The sequence below is a fragment of the Neofelis nebulosa genome, chromosome 5 (genome assembly GCF_028018385.1).
Source record: "Neofelis nebulosa isolate mNeoNeb1 chromosome 5, mNeoNeb1.pri, whole genome shotgun sequence".
Taxonomy (NCBI): Eukaryota; Metazoa; Chordata; class Mammalia; order Carnivora; family Felidae; genus Neofelis; species Neofelis nebulosa.
In genome coordinates, this window is record NC_080786.1 from 205045 (window position 1) to 225938 (window position 20894).

Consider the following 20894-nt stretch of genomic DNA (forward strand, 5'->3'; position numbering starts at 1 on the left):
ACTCCTAACAAATTAAAGTCCAGGGCCAGATGGTGTTACAGGCAAATTCTAACATTAAAGAACAGTTAATACCTATTCTTCTTAAACTATTCCAAAAAGTAGAAAAGGAAGGAAGGCTTCAAAATTTATTCTATGAGGCCAACATTACCCTGACACCAAAACTAAAAAAGCGAATGATAGGCCAATATCCCTGATGAATGCAGATCTCAATATAATACTACCGAACTGAATTCAACAATACCTTAAAAAAATTTTCACAATGAATTGGGACTTATTCCTGGATTGCAAGGGTGATTCAATATTTGCAAATCAGTCAACATGATGCATCAATAACAGAAAAGACAAAAACCATATGATCACTTTAACAGACATAGAAAAGGCATTTGACAAAGTATAACATCCATTCATGATGAAAAGTCTCAACAAAGTATGTTTAGAGGGAACATACCTCAACATAATAAAGGCCATCTATGAAAAACCCACAGCTAGTGTCATCTTCAATGAGGAAAAACAGAACTTTTCCTCTATGGTCAGTAACAAGACAGAATGTCCACTCTCACCACTGTTATTTAATATATTACTGGAAGTCCTAGCCACAATCAGACAACACAAATAAAAGGCATCCAGATTGGCAAGGAAGAAGTCAAGCTTTCACTATTTGCATGACATGATGCACTATATAGAAAATCCAAAAGACTTCACCAAAATAATTGTTAGAATACAATTCATTAGATACATGAATTCAGTAAAGTTGAAGGATACAAAATCATTGTACAGAAATCTGTTGTATTTGCATACAACAATAATGAAGCAGCAGAAAAGAAATTGAGAAATCAAGCCCATTTATAATTGCACTAAAAACCATAAGAAATGAACCTAACCAAAGAGGTAAAAGATTTTTACTCTGAAAACAATAAAACACTGATGAAAGAAATTCACGGTGGCATGAAGAAATGGAAAGACATCCCATGCTTATGGATTGGAAGAGCAAATCTTGTTAAATTGTTTATACTACCGAAGCAATGTATACATTTAATGCAATCCCTATCAAATCAGAGAGCTAGAACAAAAAACCCCAAATTTATGTGAAACCACAAGAGACTCTGAGTAGCTGAAGCAGTGTTGAAAAAGAAAACCAAAGCTGGAGGCATCACAATTCTAGATTTTAAGTTTTATTACAAAGCTATAGTAAACCAAACAATATTGTACCAGTGAAAAATAGGCACATAGATCAATGGAGCAGAATAGAAAATCCAGAAATAAAACCACAATTATATGGTGAATCTTCAACAAAGCAGAAAAGAATATCCAATGGGAAAAACACAGTCTCTTCAACAAAATGTGTTGGGAAAACTGTTCAGCAACATACAAAATAATGAAACTAGGCCACTTTCTTACACCATACATAAAAATAAATTCAAATGGATGAAAGACCTAAATGTGAGGCCTGAAACCATGAAAATCCTAAAAGAGAACATAGGCAGTAGCCTCTTTGACATTGGCTGTACCAACTACCTACTAGATACGTCTCCTGAGGCCAGAGAATCAAAAGCAAAAATAAACTACGGGGCTACATCAAGATAAAATCTGCACAGCAAAGAAAACAATCAATAAAACAAAAAACGTCCTATAGAATGGGAGAAGATATTTGCAAATGACATGTCTGATTAAGGACTAGTATCCAGAATATATTAAGAACTTCTAAAATTCAACAGTCAAAAAACAATGAATCCAATTACAAATGGGGGAAAGACATGAACAGACATTTCTCCAAAGAAGACATACAGATAGCCAACAGACATGAAAAGATGCTCATCATCACTTACTATCAGGGCAATACAGATCAAAACTACTATGAAATATGACCTCACACCTGTCAGAATGGCTAAAATCGGTAACACAAGAAACAACAAATGTTGGTGGATGTGGAGAAAGGGGAACCCTCTTGAAATGTTGGTGGAAATGCAAACTAGTCCAGCCACTCTGGAAAGCAGTATAGAGGTTTCTCAAAAAGTTAAAACTAGAACTGCTTCATGATACAGCAATCACACTACTGGGTATTTACATAAAGAGTACAAGAAGACTAATTCAAAGGGATGCATGCACCCCTATGATTATACCAGTATTATTTACAATAGCCAAGATATGGACACAGCCCAAGTGCCCATTGATTCATGAATGGATAAAGAACAAGTGTATATATGTATACAATGGAATAGTATTCAGCCATACAAAAGAATGAACTCTTGCCATTTGCAACAACATGGACTGAGCTAGGGAGTATAATACTAAGTGAAATAAAACAGAGAAAGACAAATGCCATATGATTTCACTCATATGTGGAATTTATGGGAAAAAATGAGTTAAGGGTAAAGAGAGACAAACCAAGAAACAGACTCATAGACTCATATAGAGGACAAACTGATGATTACCAAAGGGGAAATGGGTGGGGTGTGGGCTAAGTAGGTGATGGGGTTTAAGGAGTACACTTGTGATGAAGAAACGTTACACATGTTGTGTAATGTATAGAATTGTTGAATCACTATATTGTACACCTGAAAGTAATATAACACTGTGTATATATATATTAACTAGCTGGAATTAAAAGAAACTTAAAAATATAAAAATAAAATCATATGTCAAAAACATTTTTAAGATAATTTTCTATTTTAATTTTTGCAATATTAGGAATATTTTTTAAGTTTATTTATTTTCAGAGAGAGGGAGAGAGGATCCCAACCAGGCTCCTCACTGCCAGTGCCAGAGCCCAATGTGGGACTCAAACTCATGAATCATGAGATCATGATCTAAGCTGAAACCATGAGTTGGACACTCAACCAACTGAGCCACCCAGGCACCCCAGGAATTTTTTTTTAATTGAAGAACAATTAACATACAGTTTTATCTTCCAAACTCATTCTACAAGGTCAGCATTACCTTGATTCCAAAACCAGACAATGATCCCATTATAAAGGAGAATTACAGGCTGATATCCCTGATGAACATGGATGCAAAAACTCTCAACAAGATATTAGCAAATCAAATCCAACAGCTCATTAAGAGAATTAGCCACCATGATCAAGTAGGATTTATTCCTGGGCAGCAGGGATGGATCAATATTTCCAAATCAATCAATGTGATACACCACATCAATTTTTTAAAAAAAGAATAGGAAGCATATGATTCTCTCAATAGATGCAGAAAAAGCATTGGGCAAAAGACAGCATCCATTCTTTAAAAAAATTTTTTTAAATATTATTTTTGAGAGAGAGAGAGAGAGAGAGACAGAGAGCAAGCAGGGAAGGGGCAGAGAGAGAGGGAGACACAGAATCAGAAGCAGGCTTCAGGCTCTGAACTGTCAGCACAGAGCCCCATGCAGGGCTCGAACTCAGACTGCAAGATCATGACCTGAGCTGTAGTCGGCTGCCCAACCAACTGAGCCACCCAGGCGCCTCTACATCATCCACTCTGGATAAAAACCCTCAACAAAGTAGGGATAGATGGAAATACCTCAGCATCATAAAGACCGTACACAAAAGACCCATGGCTAATATCCTCAGTGGGGAAAAATTGAGATCTTTTCCTTTACAGTCAGGAACAAGACAGGGATGTCCAATCTCCCCATTGCTCTTTTCTTACCATTACTCATTAACATAGTACTGGAAGTCTTAGCTTCAGCACACAGACAACAAAAAGAAAAAATGGCATCCAAATCAGCAAGGAAGAAGTCAAACTTACACTATTCACAGATGACATGATACTCTATATGGAAAATCTAAAGACTCCATCAAAAAATTTTCTAGGGGCACCTGGGTGGCTCGTCGGTTAAGCGTCCAACTTCGGCTCAGGTCATGATCTCACGGTCCGTGAGTTCGAGCCCCGCATCAGGCTCTGTGCTGACAGCTCAGAGCCTGGAGCCTGTTTCAGATTCTGTGTCTCCCTCTCTCTCTGCTCCTCTCCTGTTCATGCTCTGTCTCTCTCTGTCTCAAAAATAAATAAACGTTAAAAAAAAATTAAAAAAAAAAATTTTCTAGAATACATGAATTCAGCAAAGTTGAAGGAAATAAAATCAACTTATGGAAATCTGTTGTATTTCTATACACCAATAATGGCACAGCAGAAAAAGAAATCAAAGGATCAATCCCATTTACAACTGCACCAAAACCATAAGATACCTAGGAATAAACCTAACCAAAGAGGTGAAAGATCTGTACCCTGAAAACTATAGGACACTAATGAAAGAAATTGAGGAGAACACAAAGAAATAGGAAAATATTCCATGCTCATGGATTGGAAGAACAATCATTGTTAAAATGTCTATACTACCCGAAGTAATCTACACATTTCATGCAATCCCACTAGCATTTTTTGCAGAGCTAGAACAAGCAATTCTAAAATCTGCATGGAACCACAAAAGATCCTGAATAGCTAAAGTAATCCTGAAAAAGAAGAGCAAGGCTAGAGGCATCATACTTCCAGACTTCAAGCTATATTACAAAGCTGTACTCCTAAAGACAGTATGGTACTCACAGAAAAACAGACATATAGATTAACGGAACAGAATAGAAAACCCAGACATGGAACCACAATTATATGGTCAGTGAATCTTCAACAGAGCAGGAAAGAATACCCAATGGAAAAAACATTCTCTTCAACAAATGGTGTTGGGAAAACTGACAGCAACATGAAGAATGAGACTGGACCACTTTCTTATACACAAAATAAATTCAAAATGGAAGAAAGACTTAAATCTGAGACAGGAAGCCATCAAAATCCTAGAGGAGAACACAAGCAGCAACCTCTTTGACCCCAACCATAGCAACTTCTTACTTGAAACATCTCCAGAGGCAAGGGAAACAAAAGCAAACATGAACTATTGGCACCTCATCAAGATAAAAAGCTTCTGCACAGTGAAGGAAACAATACTAAAAGGCAGCCTACAGAATGGGAGAAGACATTTGTCAATGGCATATCTGATAAAGGGTTAGTATCCAAAATCTATAAGGAACTTATCAAACTCAACGCTCCCAAAACAAATAATCTAGTGAAGAAATGGGCAGAAGACATGAATAGGCATTTTCCTAAAGATGTATACATGGCTAACAGACACATGAAAAGATGCTCAACATCACTCATCATCAGGGAAATACAAATCAAAACCACGATGAGATACCACCTCACACCTTCAGAATGGCTAAACTTAACAATACAGGAAACAACAGATGTTGGTGAGGATGTAGAAAGGGGAACTTCTTACACTGTTGGTGGGACTGCAAACTGCTGCAGCCACTCTGGAACACAGTATGGAGGTTCCTCAAAAAGTTAAAAATACAACCACCCTGTGACCCAGCAATTGCACTACTGGGTATTTACCCACAGGATACAAAAATACAGGTTTTTGTACAAAGGGATACATGCACACTGATGTTTATAGCAGCATTATCAACAATGCCAAATTGTAGAAAGAGCCCAAATGGCCATTGACTGATGAATGGATAAAGAAGATGTGGTATATATATATCTAGGATATTACTCAGCCATCAAAAAGAATGACATCTTTCCATTTGCAGTGACGTGAATGGAGCTCGAGTGTATTCTGCTAAGCGAAATAAGTCAATCAGAGAAAGATAAATACCATATGATTTCACTCATATATGGAATTTAAGAAACAAAATAGATGAACATATGGGAATGGGGAAAAGAGAGGGAAACCAACTGTAAGAGATCTTAATGATAGGGAACAAATTGAGGGCTGAAGGAAGGAGGTGGATGGGAGATGTGCTAAATGGGTGATGGGTATTAAGGAGGGCACTTGTTAGGATGAGCACTGGGAGTTATATGTAAGTGATGAATCACTAAATTCTCCTGAAATCAATATTTCACTATATGTTAACTATCTAGAATTTAAATAAAATTTTGAAAAATAAATAATACCCTCCAATAATTCCCCCAAAAAGAAAAATTTGTTAGATAAAACAAATGAATGTAAAGTGACTGAATATAAGAAAAATAACTGATAAAGGTGATTATATATTTTTTTGTTTGAAACATTGCTAGTTCTTTAATGTTTTGTCTTCCAGATTTAAGATCTTTCACTTTTTTCTCTTCAGCTACATATATATATACCCTACAGTAGTTTGGTAAATTATAACTTTGTAAACAGAATTAAAGGTTTAATTTACCTTTTTTTCCTACCTACCTAATCCCTTCAGAATTTTGAAACTCTTACGAAGTATTTTTTTTTTAGACTCTACTGAGTTGCATAAATTCAACAAAAAACTATTCTCCTTGTAAGAGGACACAATGGACACATTGGTTTTATAGCCACAACTTTGAATGGAATGTCATAGTTTGAAATGATGTGCACAGAATTCAATATAACCAGACAGTTTATCGGGGCACATGCGTGGCTCAATCATTTAAGAGTCCGACTTTTGATTTGGGCTCGGGTCATGATCTCATGGTTCCTGAGATCAAGCCCTGCACTGGGCCCCATGCTGACAGCGGTGGGGGTGGGGGGTGGGGAGCAGGGGAGGGCGAGATTCAGCCTTGGGATTCTCTCTGCCCTTCCCCCGCTTGCACACCCATGAACCCCTTCTCTCACTCTCTCAAAATCAGTAAATAAACATTAAAGAAGAAGAAGGAGGAGGAGGAGGAGGGGAGGGGCAGGGGAGGAAAGGAATAAAAGGAGAGGGAGAAAAAAAGAAGAAGGAGAGGAAAAAGAAGAAACTGAGGTTGGCTTTATGGAGCCAGTAAAGGCCCTCGAAAAAATCTCCTCGAATTTTTCTTACAGGGTTCCCAGTCTTACCAATTGAGTAAGAAAGGTCATACCTGGCAGCCCCAGGAATATCAAGCTATTTCCAAACTTCAAGAAATAAAAAATTCACCCAAATCTATAGGTATTTCACGTGACATCTAGCAAATCACTGGGTTGGCTTCCTATCCTCAAGAGGCTTTTAAAAGTCCAATCTAAGAGTCCTTGTAAGAAGTTTTAGCAAAAGAGACTTTTAAAAAGTCTGGTCAATCATATTTTTGTTGCACTTGTGTAAATAATAAAACCAAGTTTAATAATACTAGACTAATATGCAAATTAGTCTGTGATTATTTTTTCTAAAAATTGGAGTAATTGTGAACAGAAAAATTATCTTGCAGTAAAAAACTATTACACACCCTTGTGAATATCAGATTCTTGTCCTGTTCATTGTCTTTGAGATTTTGCTACTACCTGTAAACTGGTCTAGACTTTGAATTTCTCTAGGTTCCCAAATATCTGTTTTTGACTCTCCAACTTTATCCCACTCTTCTTTTTTTTTTTTATTATTTGTTAAAATGTTAAATTATTATTTTGAGAGAGAGAGAGAGAGCTGATGTGAGTGGGGGAGGGGCAGAGAGAGGGAGACAGAATCCAAAGCAGGCTCCAGGCTCTGAGCTATCAGCGCCGAGCCCAATGCAGGGCTCAAACTCATGAACCATGAGATCATGACCTGAGCCAAAGCTGGATGCTTCACCGACTGAGCCACCCAGGCGCCCCCGCTCCTACTCTTCTGACTTGGAATCACTAAGAAGAAAGACTGCCCTTGAACCTCATAGAAAGGGACCATACCAGGTCCTCCTCACTACAAAGACAATAGCCAGATTTCAGGGCCCTGAATCTTGGGTCCACATCTCCTAATTAAAAAGGCCCCTGAGGTTCTTGAGTGGCTCAGTCGGTGAAGTGTCCGACTTCGGCTCAGGCCATGATCTCGCGGTTGGGAAGTTCAAGTCCCGCGCAGGGCTCTGTGCTGGCAACTTGGAGCTTGGAGCCTACTTCACATTCTGTGTCTTCCTCTCTCTGCCCCTCCACCACTTGTGCTCTGTCTCTCAAAAATTAAAAAACAAACAAACAAAAAAACATTGAAAAGAATTTAAAAGGGCCCTTGCAGACTCTTGGACCTGCACGCCAGCTAAAGATCTAAGATTAAAATTGACTAGAGAGGTTTCTCAACAGAAGCAGATGGCATCTTGAGGTGGACGACTCTCCTAAAATCAGTGATCAAGATCTTCATCTCCAAGCAATATGAAATCTTTTATTCCTTTTGCTTTTTTGATACTTGCTTTTTCTCTGCTAACGTATGGCAAAACTATGCTTCTCAATTCTGGCAACTATCACAGAAGCTAGCACCAAGGCCATAGATGCACAACAAAAGTCCCTAGGGTTTCTTGCTAAGATGCTTTTAGATAATAAAATTGCTTTAAATTACTTATTAGCTGAACAAGGAGGAGTCTCTGCTTTAGCAAATACCTCATACTGTACTTGGATCAACACCTCTGGTACTATAGCAAATACAAGAAATTAACAAGCCACTAAAATAGGCTAAAGTAGGTTGATACCTCTGTAGGTAGGTACATTCTTTAATTTATTTGATAACTGGCTTGGTTCATGGGGGCCCTCGCTAAAGGATATACTTCAGTCTCTTAGTAATATCCTCCTCATAGCCATCACTGTAGTCTCCATGGTGCTCTGTATTCTCTCAAGAATCTCAAATACATGTTTGGAGACATCAGCAATATATCAAATGGTCTCACTGTGGTTGGGTAAAGATAAACAAATGACAAAGAAGTAAAGAGCAGAAACAATCCTTCCACAAATCTGATAGCATAACTTATCACAAGTTTCATGGGTTTCTCACAACAAGACAAGAACAATTAAAACATGACAGTGACCAAGAGTGGCACTAATACCAGATTTGGGGTCACCCTTAAGGTGAGAATTGATAAAAAAATCAAACAAGGAGACCATTAGACTGAGGTAGCTCTAATGCCTTGGTAGCCTCATAAGGAAGCCAAAATCTAAGTCAGAGTCAATTCCTGTAATGCCTCAATGTTTTTCTGGTAAGAAAAACAATTAATCACCAGCAGCCAACTGGGCTTTCCCAAATAACGCAAACTGCTTAAGGTATAGCCAATCAAATAACGTCCTTGCTTTGCTACCAATCTTTTCTATAAAAGTGTTGTCCTTAGCTCCTGTTGATGGAGTCCTCCTAACCAGTTCCAATTTAGTGCTACTCAGTCCAAAGCAATGTTTCCTCATATAAACTCTTTAAAAATGTTAATATGCCTCAATTTCTCTTTTTTTTAAGTTTATTTCTTTTGAAAGACAGAGAGTGTGCACGCAGAGGAGGGGCAGAGAGAGAGGCAGAGAATCTCAAGCAGGCTCCACACCATCAGTACGGAGCCATATGCGGGGCTCAAACTCATGAACTGTGAGATCATGACCTGAGCCGAAATCAAGGGTCAGCTGCTTAGCTGACTGAGCCACCCAGGTGCCCCAAGTCACAACTTATCTTTTAACAGTAGCAAGTGTTGGTTGTATTAGAGGGATATAAAACCATGGAAACCATTATACACTATTGCTCGAAATACACTATTTGAATGACAAATCTGGTATTACTTGGAAAACAGTATGAAATCTCAATTTGGACATGTAAAAATAAAAATCAGAATTGGTCCTTTCCATCCAAGATAGCTGAAGCCAGCAAAGGGCATAGGTTCTATAAAAACATAATTAAGGTATAGGCTGAATATAAAAAGTGTCACGAGAGAAAAGGACTACCAACCTGGCTTAGGTTTAGAGAATATTCGTTTATTTATTCAACAACTATTAACTAAGCGCCTACTATATGCTAAATCCTGTTCTGAGTACTTTGGGATACAACAAAAAACAGTTTCCATAATCTCTTCCCCATGGCTATGGCCTGACCCAAAGATAGACAGATCCTCCACCCCATTACAAATGGAATTTAAACTCCCCTTCTTGGCTTCCTGATCCTTTCTTTCCACCCCTGCTAGGCAAAGCATACTCTATTTGCAGAACTATGGGAGAGGATTTAGGGATGACAGAGGGGGTGAGGTGGGGTCCAATAAGAGGTGAAGCTGAATTCCATTTTAAATCCTTTTTTTACTACTTAAAGCATCAGTACTTTTTTAAGTATAAATTACACACTAATTTAAAAATTCATTTAAAAAGAGATCACCTTCCAAAAGAGGAGACACCTTTTTTACTTCCTGTTTTCACCCACAAAAGAGGGTCTCAGAGCTTGTGGCCAGAAAAGGAGTGAAAATTTCATCAGAACAATTTCATTTCTTGTCACTTGGCCACAGCTAATTCTCAGTTTTACATTCTTTTCTTTTTTCTCTGGTCACAATCCTGACATTCATCCCTACTCACCATACCCAAATTCCTTCCGCATTTCAAAATAGGAGGGAAAAAAATTCAGGGGGAAATGCCCCTCTTATTTTTAGATGCAAAAAGCTGATACATTTTAACTTGAAAACAAACTAGCCAAAACCTTCAGCATGTGGCTTTTGCACGCAGGAGGGAATCAGGGTAAAATGAAGCATCCGAAATTCTGAGGTTCTCAGCCTCAGAGAACCACCTGGAGATTTAAAGTACTAGGAATCCCCAGGGTCCTGCCCAAAATGCTGTGGATTTAATTGATATGGGATACAATTTCTTTAAAAGCTCTGCATGGGGTGGGGGAGAGGACGCCTGGGTGCTCAGTCAGTTAAGCATTCAACTTCTGGCTCAGGTCTTGATCTTGCAGTTCCTGGGTTCGAGGCCACATCAATTCTGTCCTTACAGCTCAGAGCCTAAAACCCACTTCGGATTCTGTGTCTCCCTCTCTATCTGACCCTCTTCCATTCACACTCTCTCTCTCAAAAATAAGTAAACATTAAAAATGTAAAATATCTTAATTAAAATTTTTAAATAAAAATAAATAAAAGCTTTGCAGGGGCATATAATACAGTGGGCAGCAAGTTAAGAGCCAATGATGGACATGGTACCTTGCTGCTCAAAGCCTCGTATAGGACACAACATGGACACATCTGGGACTTTGTCAGAAATAGTCTTTGGCCCCTCCCAGACCTCCTCAGTTAGAATCTACAATTTAACCAGTTAACCCCAGGTGATTTGTGTCCATATGCACATTAAAATTGGAGAAGCTCTACCTAGAGCTCATACCAATCACACTGACCCAATCTGTAAGGAGGTAAAGTACTCAGGAAATAGAGCTTGTGAGATTAGGAGTCTGACCAGAGGAGGCATTGCTACAGGCTCCATGCTGTGGCTCTCAGAGAAATCGGGTGCTGGCAGAAGTGGGCTGAGCTTCAAACACTGTGCAGGATCTCAAAACAGAGCTGTTCTCCCAGTGGCTGCTGCCAGCTTTGCATTGCCGGTGGGGCCACTCTGATGGATCTGTTCCACCACATCAGTCTGGGTGTCATCTGTGCTGACTGCCTAGTCATGTTGTAAAACATCCAGTAAGCACACCCCAAACACAGAGAACCTTCTCAAGCTCCTCTATGATGGGAACATTTCATTCTCAAACAGACAAAACTCAAAACTCATTCCATGGGTGGTTGTAAATATTCAATCTGCCCGCGCCCCCCACCTGGTACCACCTGCCTCCTGGAGTCAAGTTTTCTAAGATTATTATTTCAAAAGGAAAGTAATAGAGAAATTAGGCATTGACAAGTGGTAAGTTGTTCCCATTTTCTTTTTTAGTTATGTTGGATATGTCGACTGAAAGAAAGCCAACCTCAAAGTAGGTTAATAAATGCTTTATTCGTTGTTTTACTGAAGCCTATAGCCTGGGAAACGGTCTTTCAGATTGCTCTGAAGAACTGTTCCAAAGCTTGTTAGCTATGGGGGATATTATATACAAAAAAGGGAAAGGGGTATACATGCTTGTAAACAGCTCTCCAAACACTTGTGCTTCACAAGGTGTAATCTACTACAGTTGTTAAGAATTAAGGTTTACTGATTTCCACATAGACACGAGAAAGGCCCTTAGGTCATCTTAGTACATTATATTTCTATCATATCTGGTTGTTTAAAAATATTGCTTGTATATCTCTGCTTAACTGGTTTTCTGCTTCTTCCTGTTCTTGATTTCTCCTTGAGGTCACTCGAGATGGTCATAGAAGGCTGACATCAGTCACCTACTACAGTTTCAATGCACAGATATTTTCCAGTTGCCACTCCATATTCATTCTTGGTCCTTCCCAACCCTGTCCCGAGATGTGGGAGGTTGACCTTGGACTGCCCTCCAGCTTCCAGTTGGGTTAAACCAGTGCCAGGCTCTGGCAGGAGATCAGAAGGAGAGTCAGGTCCAAAATACTTATTCTTCCACTTCCCTCTGTACTCGACCATGGGTTGGCTATGCCCCTTCACTGAAGGCCACAGCTTCTGTCAGTTAGCCTGCTCCTGAAAGTGGTTGCTAGCCCTGGAGTTCTATACCACCATGTCAACTTTCCTTAAGCCATCCGCCTTTTGTAAATCATCTTTGAACTCTCCTCAGTTACCCTGCTTCAGCATGCCATCTGTTTCTCTTCCACATCATCACCCTTTCTCTAGTATCAGACTCCATTCTCTGTTGCCATCCTTGGTGACTGGAGCATTGAAAAGAATCCTGGGGTGTTTCAGATGGATGGAGTGGAGCCTCGGCACAGATGTACATCCTTCCTACTGAAAGATCAAGTGGCAACATGCTGAAGCCTGCCACTAGAAAGCATATACCAGAGATAACCAGAATAGCTACCTGGCTCCTTGGCACAGGAGCTTGTAGCATACCCCCCAAAGGCAGCAGATGGCCTTTATTACATTGCCTACACATCCTCCAGGTTGCTGGCACTGTAGATAGAAGACATTTGCTCCAACAGAGGCTGGGCAGTGGGCTGATGTTGCTTCAGCTCTTCTTCACATGGCCACTCCACCCCAAAACCTATTTTCCCAGGATTCCACATATTGGCATATGATGCCATTGTTCATCCAGTAGGTGAGCCTCCCTAGAAATCACCTATAGGAATGTTGAAGACACGATGACAGGCCCAAAATGGAGTTGCTTATGCTAAGCCCAACTCACAAAAACCAAATTTAATTACAATTTTGGCTGTCCCAGAAATGGATTCTTAAATCAGTTAACGAGGAATTTCCTGATTAGGTTAGGTAATCTGCCTGATAAACCCCCATCCCCCATAAGGAAAGTAATCTTGGAATAACCAAATTCCCCTTTTTGTCTAGTATAACTTACCTTTTCCTGCTCCCTCCTGCCTATAAAATCTCTTGCCTTGTAACTTTTCAGAGCTCCTTTCTATCTGCTAGATTGGATACTGTCCAGTTTATGAATTGCTGAATAAAAGCCAGTAAGACCTTTAAAATTTACTCTGTTGAGTTTTGTTCTTTTAAAGCTTATCAATTTTTCTTTTTTTAAAAAAGTATTCTCAAGAGTCACATGATCTTCCAACTGAGCCAGCCAAGCACCCCAAATTTTGTTCTTTAGCAGTTTTGGCAATAAGGATGGGATCAAAAGGAGACCAATAATGGCCATGTGGACAATGGGAAAGGCTTTGGTGCCTGTGAACTCTTAGTTCTCCATCTTTCTGTTTCCGAAGGCCATGAGTCATTTTTTTCTCAGATCCGAGTTCTCTTTCCCTTCTGTTGGAACTCTCTAGCCTTAATGGCTTTCCAGTCTGGGGCTAATGGGTTAGTTTAGGCTGACAGGAGTCTCCAACAATGCATACTAGTCCCTAGCCCTTGGTTAGTCTATAGTACCATTTCTTTGGTTACTGATGGTATCCACAATTGTATGTCGTTGGTTATTGTTGGTTTCAGCTAATGTGCACATAAGGTAAAGAAATAATAGATCTATTGTTATGGGAATCCTAGAAGCCAAAACTGTAAATTTGGTGGGTGTAGGTTGAACACTTAGCACACCTGTCACCTAACTCTGAGACTCCTGTGCTGGTCACTGAATGGCTTAGATTGACATTAGGGCATCTGTCAATCTCAAGGAAACGTGTGTTTTACAAGTTACCACCATAAAATTCCCAGCCCATCCAAATTAGGTATTCATTTGGCTTTAAGAGATTCGGGGCTTAACTAAAGAGATGGCTCCTCAAATTCTGAAGAGTTGAGTGCTCTACCTTCCAGCACACCTGCTTACTTTGCTTCTAAGAACTGTGGTCCCGAAAGCTATAGATTTCTACAAAAATGGCAAAATCTTACTAAAGACAACCTAGAATTGTAATGGCCATTATGGAGAACATTCCAGTTAGGTCATTCTTTTAAGAAGAGCACTTGAAAGCAAGGGTTCCCAAATCAAACAGAATGGAATACCTATGTTGATTGGTATGTAGAAGCCTCCAGAAGGCTTCCAGATGTAAAAATAGCTTCATTGCAAAAGGCTAATAAAAATTAAAGACACAAGAGGTCCCTGAAACCAAAGACTGTAAGACTGATGTGACTTGTACCTGAGTACTCGCAATCTACTAATCCTCTATTTGAATTGCTGTTCCACTTTGAAGAGACTATGAGTTATCTTTTAAAATAAGATCACCAACATGGTATCGAGGCCTGCGTTGGGCTCCACACTGTGAGTGGAGCCTGCTTGGGATTCTCTCTCTCCCTCTCCCTGGTGCCCCTCCCCACCTCAAAAATAAAATTTAGACCACTGAGCCAACTGGTGATCATTTTCAGTTCTCTCCTCTCCTTGGTCGAAGACTGAACTAAAGGCCCTAAAGAATTTCCTAAACCCAGATAGGATCCCCTAAAGTTTTCTGAAGAATTTAGAGTTCTCATTAGGGCCTATGATCCTGGACTTCCAGATTTTTACCAGTTTGTGCATACAGTGAAGCTCAGAAAAGGAGACAGGAAGCAGAATGACATAACCCCAAGAATGATATTCAAGATTCTCAGTCTGCAACGTGGTCTCCTTATGGATCAGAAAACGCTTGCAAAATATGGCAGCAGATATTTTAAAAGCCATTCCTTGCATCTTCCCTGCCTGCACTGATTGGTCTATTATCAAACCTGTGAACCAAAGAAAGCTGAATCTGAGGCAGACTAAAGCATTTCTGAACTCTCTTCCTATAGCATTCTGGTTTCTATATAATGGATGATACTACCCAACCTGCTCCAGCTGCCTTATGTGTAGATGTAATACCTCCTAGGATTAGTGGATTGATTACAAGGCAGAAAATAGGATGGGAAGCCACAGGTCTGAGTGAACTTGTGACCATAGCTGAGCACTTTGAAAGGATCTTGGAATGGACTGTTAACAAAGGTCTGCTAAGTTAGTGTCCTTACAATTTTAATAGGTGTAAGGCCAGAAACCTAAAACAATACCTGGGCTTCTCCTATTGCACCCTCCTAGGGGTCCATCATCAAAACACCCAGACATGTTGTCTCATTTATAATTAACTGGGACACTGGAAAAAGATTGCCCCCAAAGGTTTTGTGCAAATCCTTCAAAGAACTCAAATGCCCCTATATCTGCTTTTGAAGAAGGGCCCTATATGGGCCCCTCCCAGAGGTGACAGGACTTCGAAGGATTCTCCAGTAAACTGCTGCTAGTTATTTTCATAAACAGCCAAGGGGAAACTAAAATTAAAATCAATAGAAAACCTTGCCAAATTCTGATACCAGAGCTGCACTCTGCTTGAAACCTGATCTCTCATAGGCCAACAAATCCCTCAGAGTAAAAATAAATAAATAAATAAATAAATAAATAAATAAATAAAATAAATAAATATTAAATTAAATTAAGTTAAAAAGAAGAAAGAAAGATATAAAACAACAACAATGACAAAAATCTCCATAGATGGGTATCCAATTAAATTCAGGGAGAGTTTTTATCTCAACTAGTACAAATGACTAAGAACTTTCACTGAAATCATTCCTTTTTGCTATGATACAGCTCCCATCAGTCTATAAAATAGAGATCTCTTTTGCCCCTAATATAGAGCTTACCTTAGAATATCCTGACTAACCTGAAGCTGATGTTTTAATGTTCCTTACAATCCAGGCTTAATAAGCAGGGGGAGAATTTCCAGCAAAAGATCCCTAATTTAATCGAGGTGTCCAAATATCTGTGGGAGACCTCTAATACTGACATTGGGAGAATAAAAAAAACAGAATCTATAAAAATTCAGAGAGACTTAACGAAAACTATTCCCAAGTTATCTCCATATCTGTTAAAATCTGAAGCCATACAAGACCTCACGCTAATAGAAGACCTAATTGCCCAGGGCCTAATCATTCCCTGCCCCAGCCCCTGTAACATATCAACTTTGCCAGTCCAGAAATATTGTAGGTAGGGATAGAGATTTGTCTAAGACTGGAGAGCTATTAAACAAGATAGTTATTCCCAGAGCACCTAGCTTGCTTAGTTGGTAGAGCATACAAATCTTTTTTTTTAAGTTTATTTATTTACTTTGAGAGAGACAGAGAGACAGAGAGAGAAAGAGAGAGAGAGTAGGGGAGGGGCAGAAAGAGACTGACAGAGAGAGAGAGAGAGAGAGAATCCTAAGCGCTGACAGTGCGGAGCCCGATGCAGGGCTCAAACTCATGAACAATGAGATCATCACCTGAGCCAAAATCAAGAGTCAGATGCTTAACTGACTGAGCCACCCAGGCACCCCAAGTAGAACATACAACTCTTGATCTCAGGGTCACAAATTCAAGCCCCATGTTGAGTGCAGAACTTTATTTAGGGGAAAAAATATATAGAGTTATTCCCCTTTCCCAGTTGTTCCAAACCCTAACACCCTGTTGTCACAAGTCCTACTGTAAAGGTTAAATTGTACTGTAAGGCTAACCTGTAGCCTTGAGAAATAACAGCTTTGTTTTGACACTGTAGGTTAAGAGATAACAGGCCTGTCCTATCAATCAAGGGAACAAAAGTTCAAGGGAAATCAACTGGATTGGTGTTTGGATTGGGGCAAGGGCATGTTGAGAACTTTGAAAAAGTGGGCCAGAGGCAGGGTCAAGGAGGTCAACTGGTTGCGGCTTAACCACAGAAGGTCTGAACTGCTTCCACCCCCAACTGGGAACTATTTCTTTGTTCTGTTCCCAGGTGATGATAAGATGATGTGGTCGGCTATAAAAACTCTGTACCCCGGCTGCTCAAGGCCGCACTCTGATCAAGAGTGTCAGTCCCGATGGGTCGGCCTTGCCTCTCAATTGCAATAAACTGTGTTGTGACTGTCACTGGTGCCCGTAGCATTCTGTTTCAGGAGTCATGTGGATGCAACACTACCAGATGTAAAATGATTCACTGTTGTAGACCTATGTTCAACCTTCTTCAGCATTTCTGTAGACCTCAGCTACCAATACTTGTTTGCTTTTATTTAGAATAATCAGTAATATACCTGGACAGTGGTGCCTCAAGGGTTCACTGAGGCCCCTTATTTCTCCCAAGTGGCCCATCAAGATTTAAGTCTCTTTCAGTTCCCTGGGAAATCAACCCTTCTACAGTATGTAGACTATCTCCTGTAATGCTCAGTTACCAAAGAAGCATCTGTATAAGATTCCATTTATCTGCTGCAACAGTTAGCTGAGAAAGAACAGGAAGTCTGTACGGAGAAATGACTTGATTTACCTAGTCATAATTAAGTGCTGTAGGAATCCAATTGTCTCCAAAGATAATTTTAAGCTTATTCAAGCATTCTCTAGGCCCATGATCGGCAGTAGCTTTCTGGATTTCTACCCCTGGCTGGATATCATAGACTCTGGGTTCCTGATTTTTCTCTATCAACTTCTCCACTCTATGACCTGAAAATGCGGTGAGCAGACCATTATAAGATTTACAAAAGCACTATAAGAACTCCTGCCCTAGGGCTATCTAACTATTCAACGGCCTTCACCTTTTTTGTGCAGTAGAGAGATAATCAAGCCCTGTGAATGCTCACACAAGAGCGTGCTGATAAGAATAGGCCTATTGCCTATTATATCATACAACTTGATTCACTTGCTCGTGCCCATCCCAATTGCCTTAAGGCCTTACTGAAGCTGCAAAGTTAGTAAATATTTCCATGGATTTAGTCCTAGGAAATAATGTTTAGTTCGCAAGCTCCACATGCCGTCCTAAGTCTTCTTAATTCTGAATTGACTCATCATTTCTCTGCATGCAGACCAACCTCCTATGAGATCCTTCTGCTCTCACTACTAACATACAGGTTAGTATGCAACATTGCAACATTCTTAATCCTGTCCTTGTCTGATGAAAATGAACCCCATGACAGAAAGGTAATCATGTCCCATTTTGTGATACCAAGTCTGGATTTATGACACACTCTTTTGATGAATCCCGATCTAATTTTATTTGTTAATAGGTTATCCTGTAAAAATGAAAAAGGGACTTTCCAAACTGGCTATTCTATTACTACACAATATGAACTACTTGAGAGTGGAAAGCTCCCACAAGCTAAATCAGCCCACCAAGCGGAGCTATACACCCTTACCTGAGCATGCCAATTATCTGAAGAACAAACTATTGATATAATATTTATAATGACAGCTGGTATGCCTTTAGGATCAACCATGATTTTTGGATGTTAATGGAAACAAAAAGGTTTTCTCACATCCACTGGGACTCCAATGAAAAATGGACAGTAAGCAAAGGATTCCTTGCTGCTATTCTCTTATTTTTCTGAAATTACTGTCATCAATTTGAGGCTCACACAAAGAGGACTGAAAATGAGTTTAGGGAAATGTCCCAACTGACTTTCATGTAGGAGCAACAAAAACTATAAAGGTTTTGGCATATGGGGATGAAGTCAATTCTTGCTTCTGCAAAAAAAACAAAAAACAAAAAAACAAAAAAACAAACCCTGACCCTTTGAGCTCGACATTGCCTTTTGTCCTCTTGAAGGTCTTGTGACATGTGCTCCCGAGTCATAGAAATCACAATGGGCAAACAATGTTTGTAAATGGAATGAACAGTTGGGACTATGGGAGACTTAACATGGCTGCTTGTTTCTTCCTAGTGGAAGAGGGAGATAATTTTTCCTCTACCCTCAAGGTCTTCTAGCCGGACTAAGAATTAAATTTACATGTGAAAGGTTAACAGGAGAAAACCAGAAAGTTTTATTGTGTGTGCTTGGAGGTCCAATAATGAAATTGAGACCTAAAGAAATGACCAAGATGGCAATTTTTACACATTTTAGATAAAGAGAGATGATAAATTAGTGAGGAATTTACAGGATAAGGAAAACAGGTATTTGGAAGCTTTAATTGGTAAGGAATTCAAAGCAAAATAAATTTGGGCTGAGGAAGTAGATTGGTGAAAAAGTAACAAGGTTTATTTCTACAGCTTTCTCCACTTTAAAGTCCATATCACTGGTGATAAGGGTGTCTTTCTACTTCTTAGTATAAGGAGGCTATTTTTCATACGGGAGATTTGTTTCCTGCTTTCAGGAGGACAGAGATGTGTCTAAGTGTCCTTGAACTGATTGTTTCTTAAGTAACCTTTGCTAAAATATTCAAATATGCCGAATTGGCACACTGTGGGAGCCTACCCTAAGCCCCTACGCTGACTCCCTGGCAAACCCTACCTTCTTGTTCTTGCGTTCATTTAACCACCGTGGTGCAGCTAAGATGACTCAAACCATAAATAAATACTGGTGGACAGACTTCTAAAAAATTATAAAAACTGTTTATCAGTGTCTTATGTCTGACCTGTCAGGTTCTTAACCTGGAAAAATTATTTTTCTTTCCAGAGTCCTCAGACCTTCTTCCTCTGAACCATCTGAGCACCTTCATTCAAATGCCACCCGGTATGGATTATTAATATATTCTTATTGTATATATAATTTCTGGATGGATTGAAGCCTTCCCTTGCCGAAAGGATGACACCCTCACACTCACAGTGGCAAAACAAACCGTTGGCAAATGCAGTTCCTACCTGGAGTTTACCCTTCACACTATCTAGTGACTGAGGCACCCACTTCACTTTGAAGATCAGATGAGCTGTAACTAAAGCTTTGCAAACTTCTTGGAACTGTCACTGCTGCTATCACTCTCAGTCATCAGGCAAGGTTGAAAGAACAAATGGAATCACCAATCTCAAAAATTTCCAAACTCACTGAAACTGCTGGACTCCCTTGGCCTGAGGTGTTGCCTCTGGCCTTGCTGACTTTTGCAGTACCCTCTTTGTGAGATAGTCACCAGTAGACCAATGTCTTTTGGTGTACAACCTTTTGTCGATCCCTTGTTGTACTGTAAGTCTAGTGTTGTTATGCCCAGAATTCGTGATCCCCAAAGACCACCAGGGAGCCCAGTCCAATGCAAAAGCAAAGAGCCTTTATTCGAGCTAGCTCGAGCTCAATCCCCTACCTGCACCGACTCAGCGGTGAGATGTTGGAGAGAGAGAGAGAGTTTTAAAACCACAAAGGTTTTATAGGGATCTGGGGGCAGTTGGTGGGGTAATGGTCATGGCCTTAACCGATTGGCTGAGGAAGGGTCCAAGTCCCATTACGCAGGTTGCCAGGCGTGGTTTGAACGGGAAGTTTGAACGGGTGAGTGGGAAGTTACTCAAGGGGAGGAGGCGTGGTCTGAGGTTTAGAACGGGAATTTCTTTCTGCGGTTTTCTCGGGAAGGGGGCCATGTCGGACATGTCGGACATGACTATGTCACTCAAGATGGAGGACACAGAACAAAATGGAGTCGGCCGGCCTAGGTCCGCTCTTTCAGTGTCTCATGCTAAAACCTCTCAACACCAGGTTCAGAATCTCTTCCATATCCCCAATTCAAACTATCCTCTTGTTCATGATTTGGTATTTTGGAAAAGCCCCCAGAGGAATATGGTCCCTGAGCCCTGTTGGAAGGGAACATTACCAAGTGCTCCTGATAACCAATACTTCTGAAAAACTAGAAAGCACTGAACTTTGGGGCACACATCTCCCAGCTGAAAAAGATCCTCCTGACACTTGGTCCTCCTCTTGCACTGGTGACCTTGAAGCCAAGTTGCCCAGGAAGCTGATGATTTCATATGGTAGACAGTTTCCTTTCAAGACACCAGAGCAAGAATTCATACTTTCACTAGCCTCAAACATGAAAGCCTTTCTTTTTCTCT

At 40.0% G+C, this 20894-nt stretch overlaps 1 long non-coding RNA gene across 1 annotated transcript; it reads left to right on the forward strand.

The window, feature by feature from the left end:
- Positions 1 to 6564: 6564 nt before the first annotated feature.
- LOC131511524 (uncharacterized) lies at positions 6565 to 20002 on the forward strand. The gene is made up of 2 exons (XR_009261548.1): positions 6565 to 17997; positions 19540 to 20002. It is a non-coding gene; the product is annotated as an uncharacterized LOC131511524 (long non-coding RNA).
- Positions 20003 to 20894: the final 892 nt, after the last annotated feature.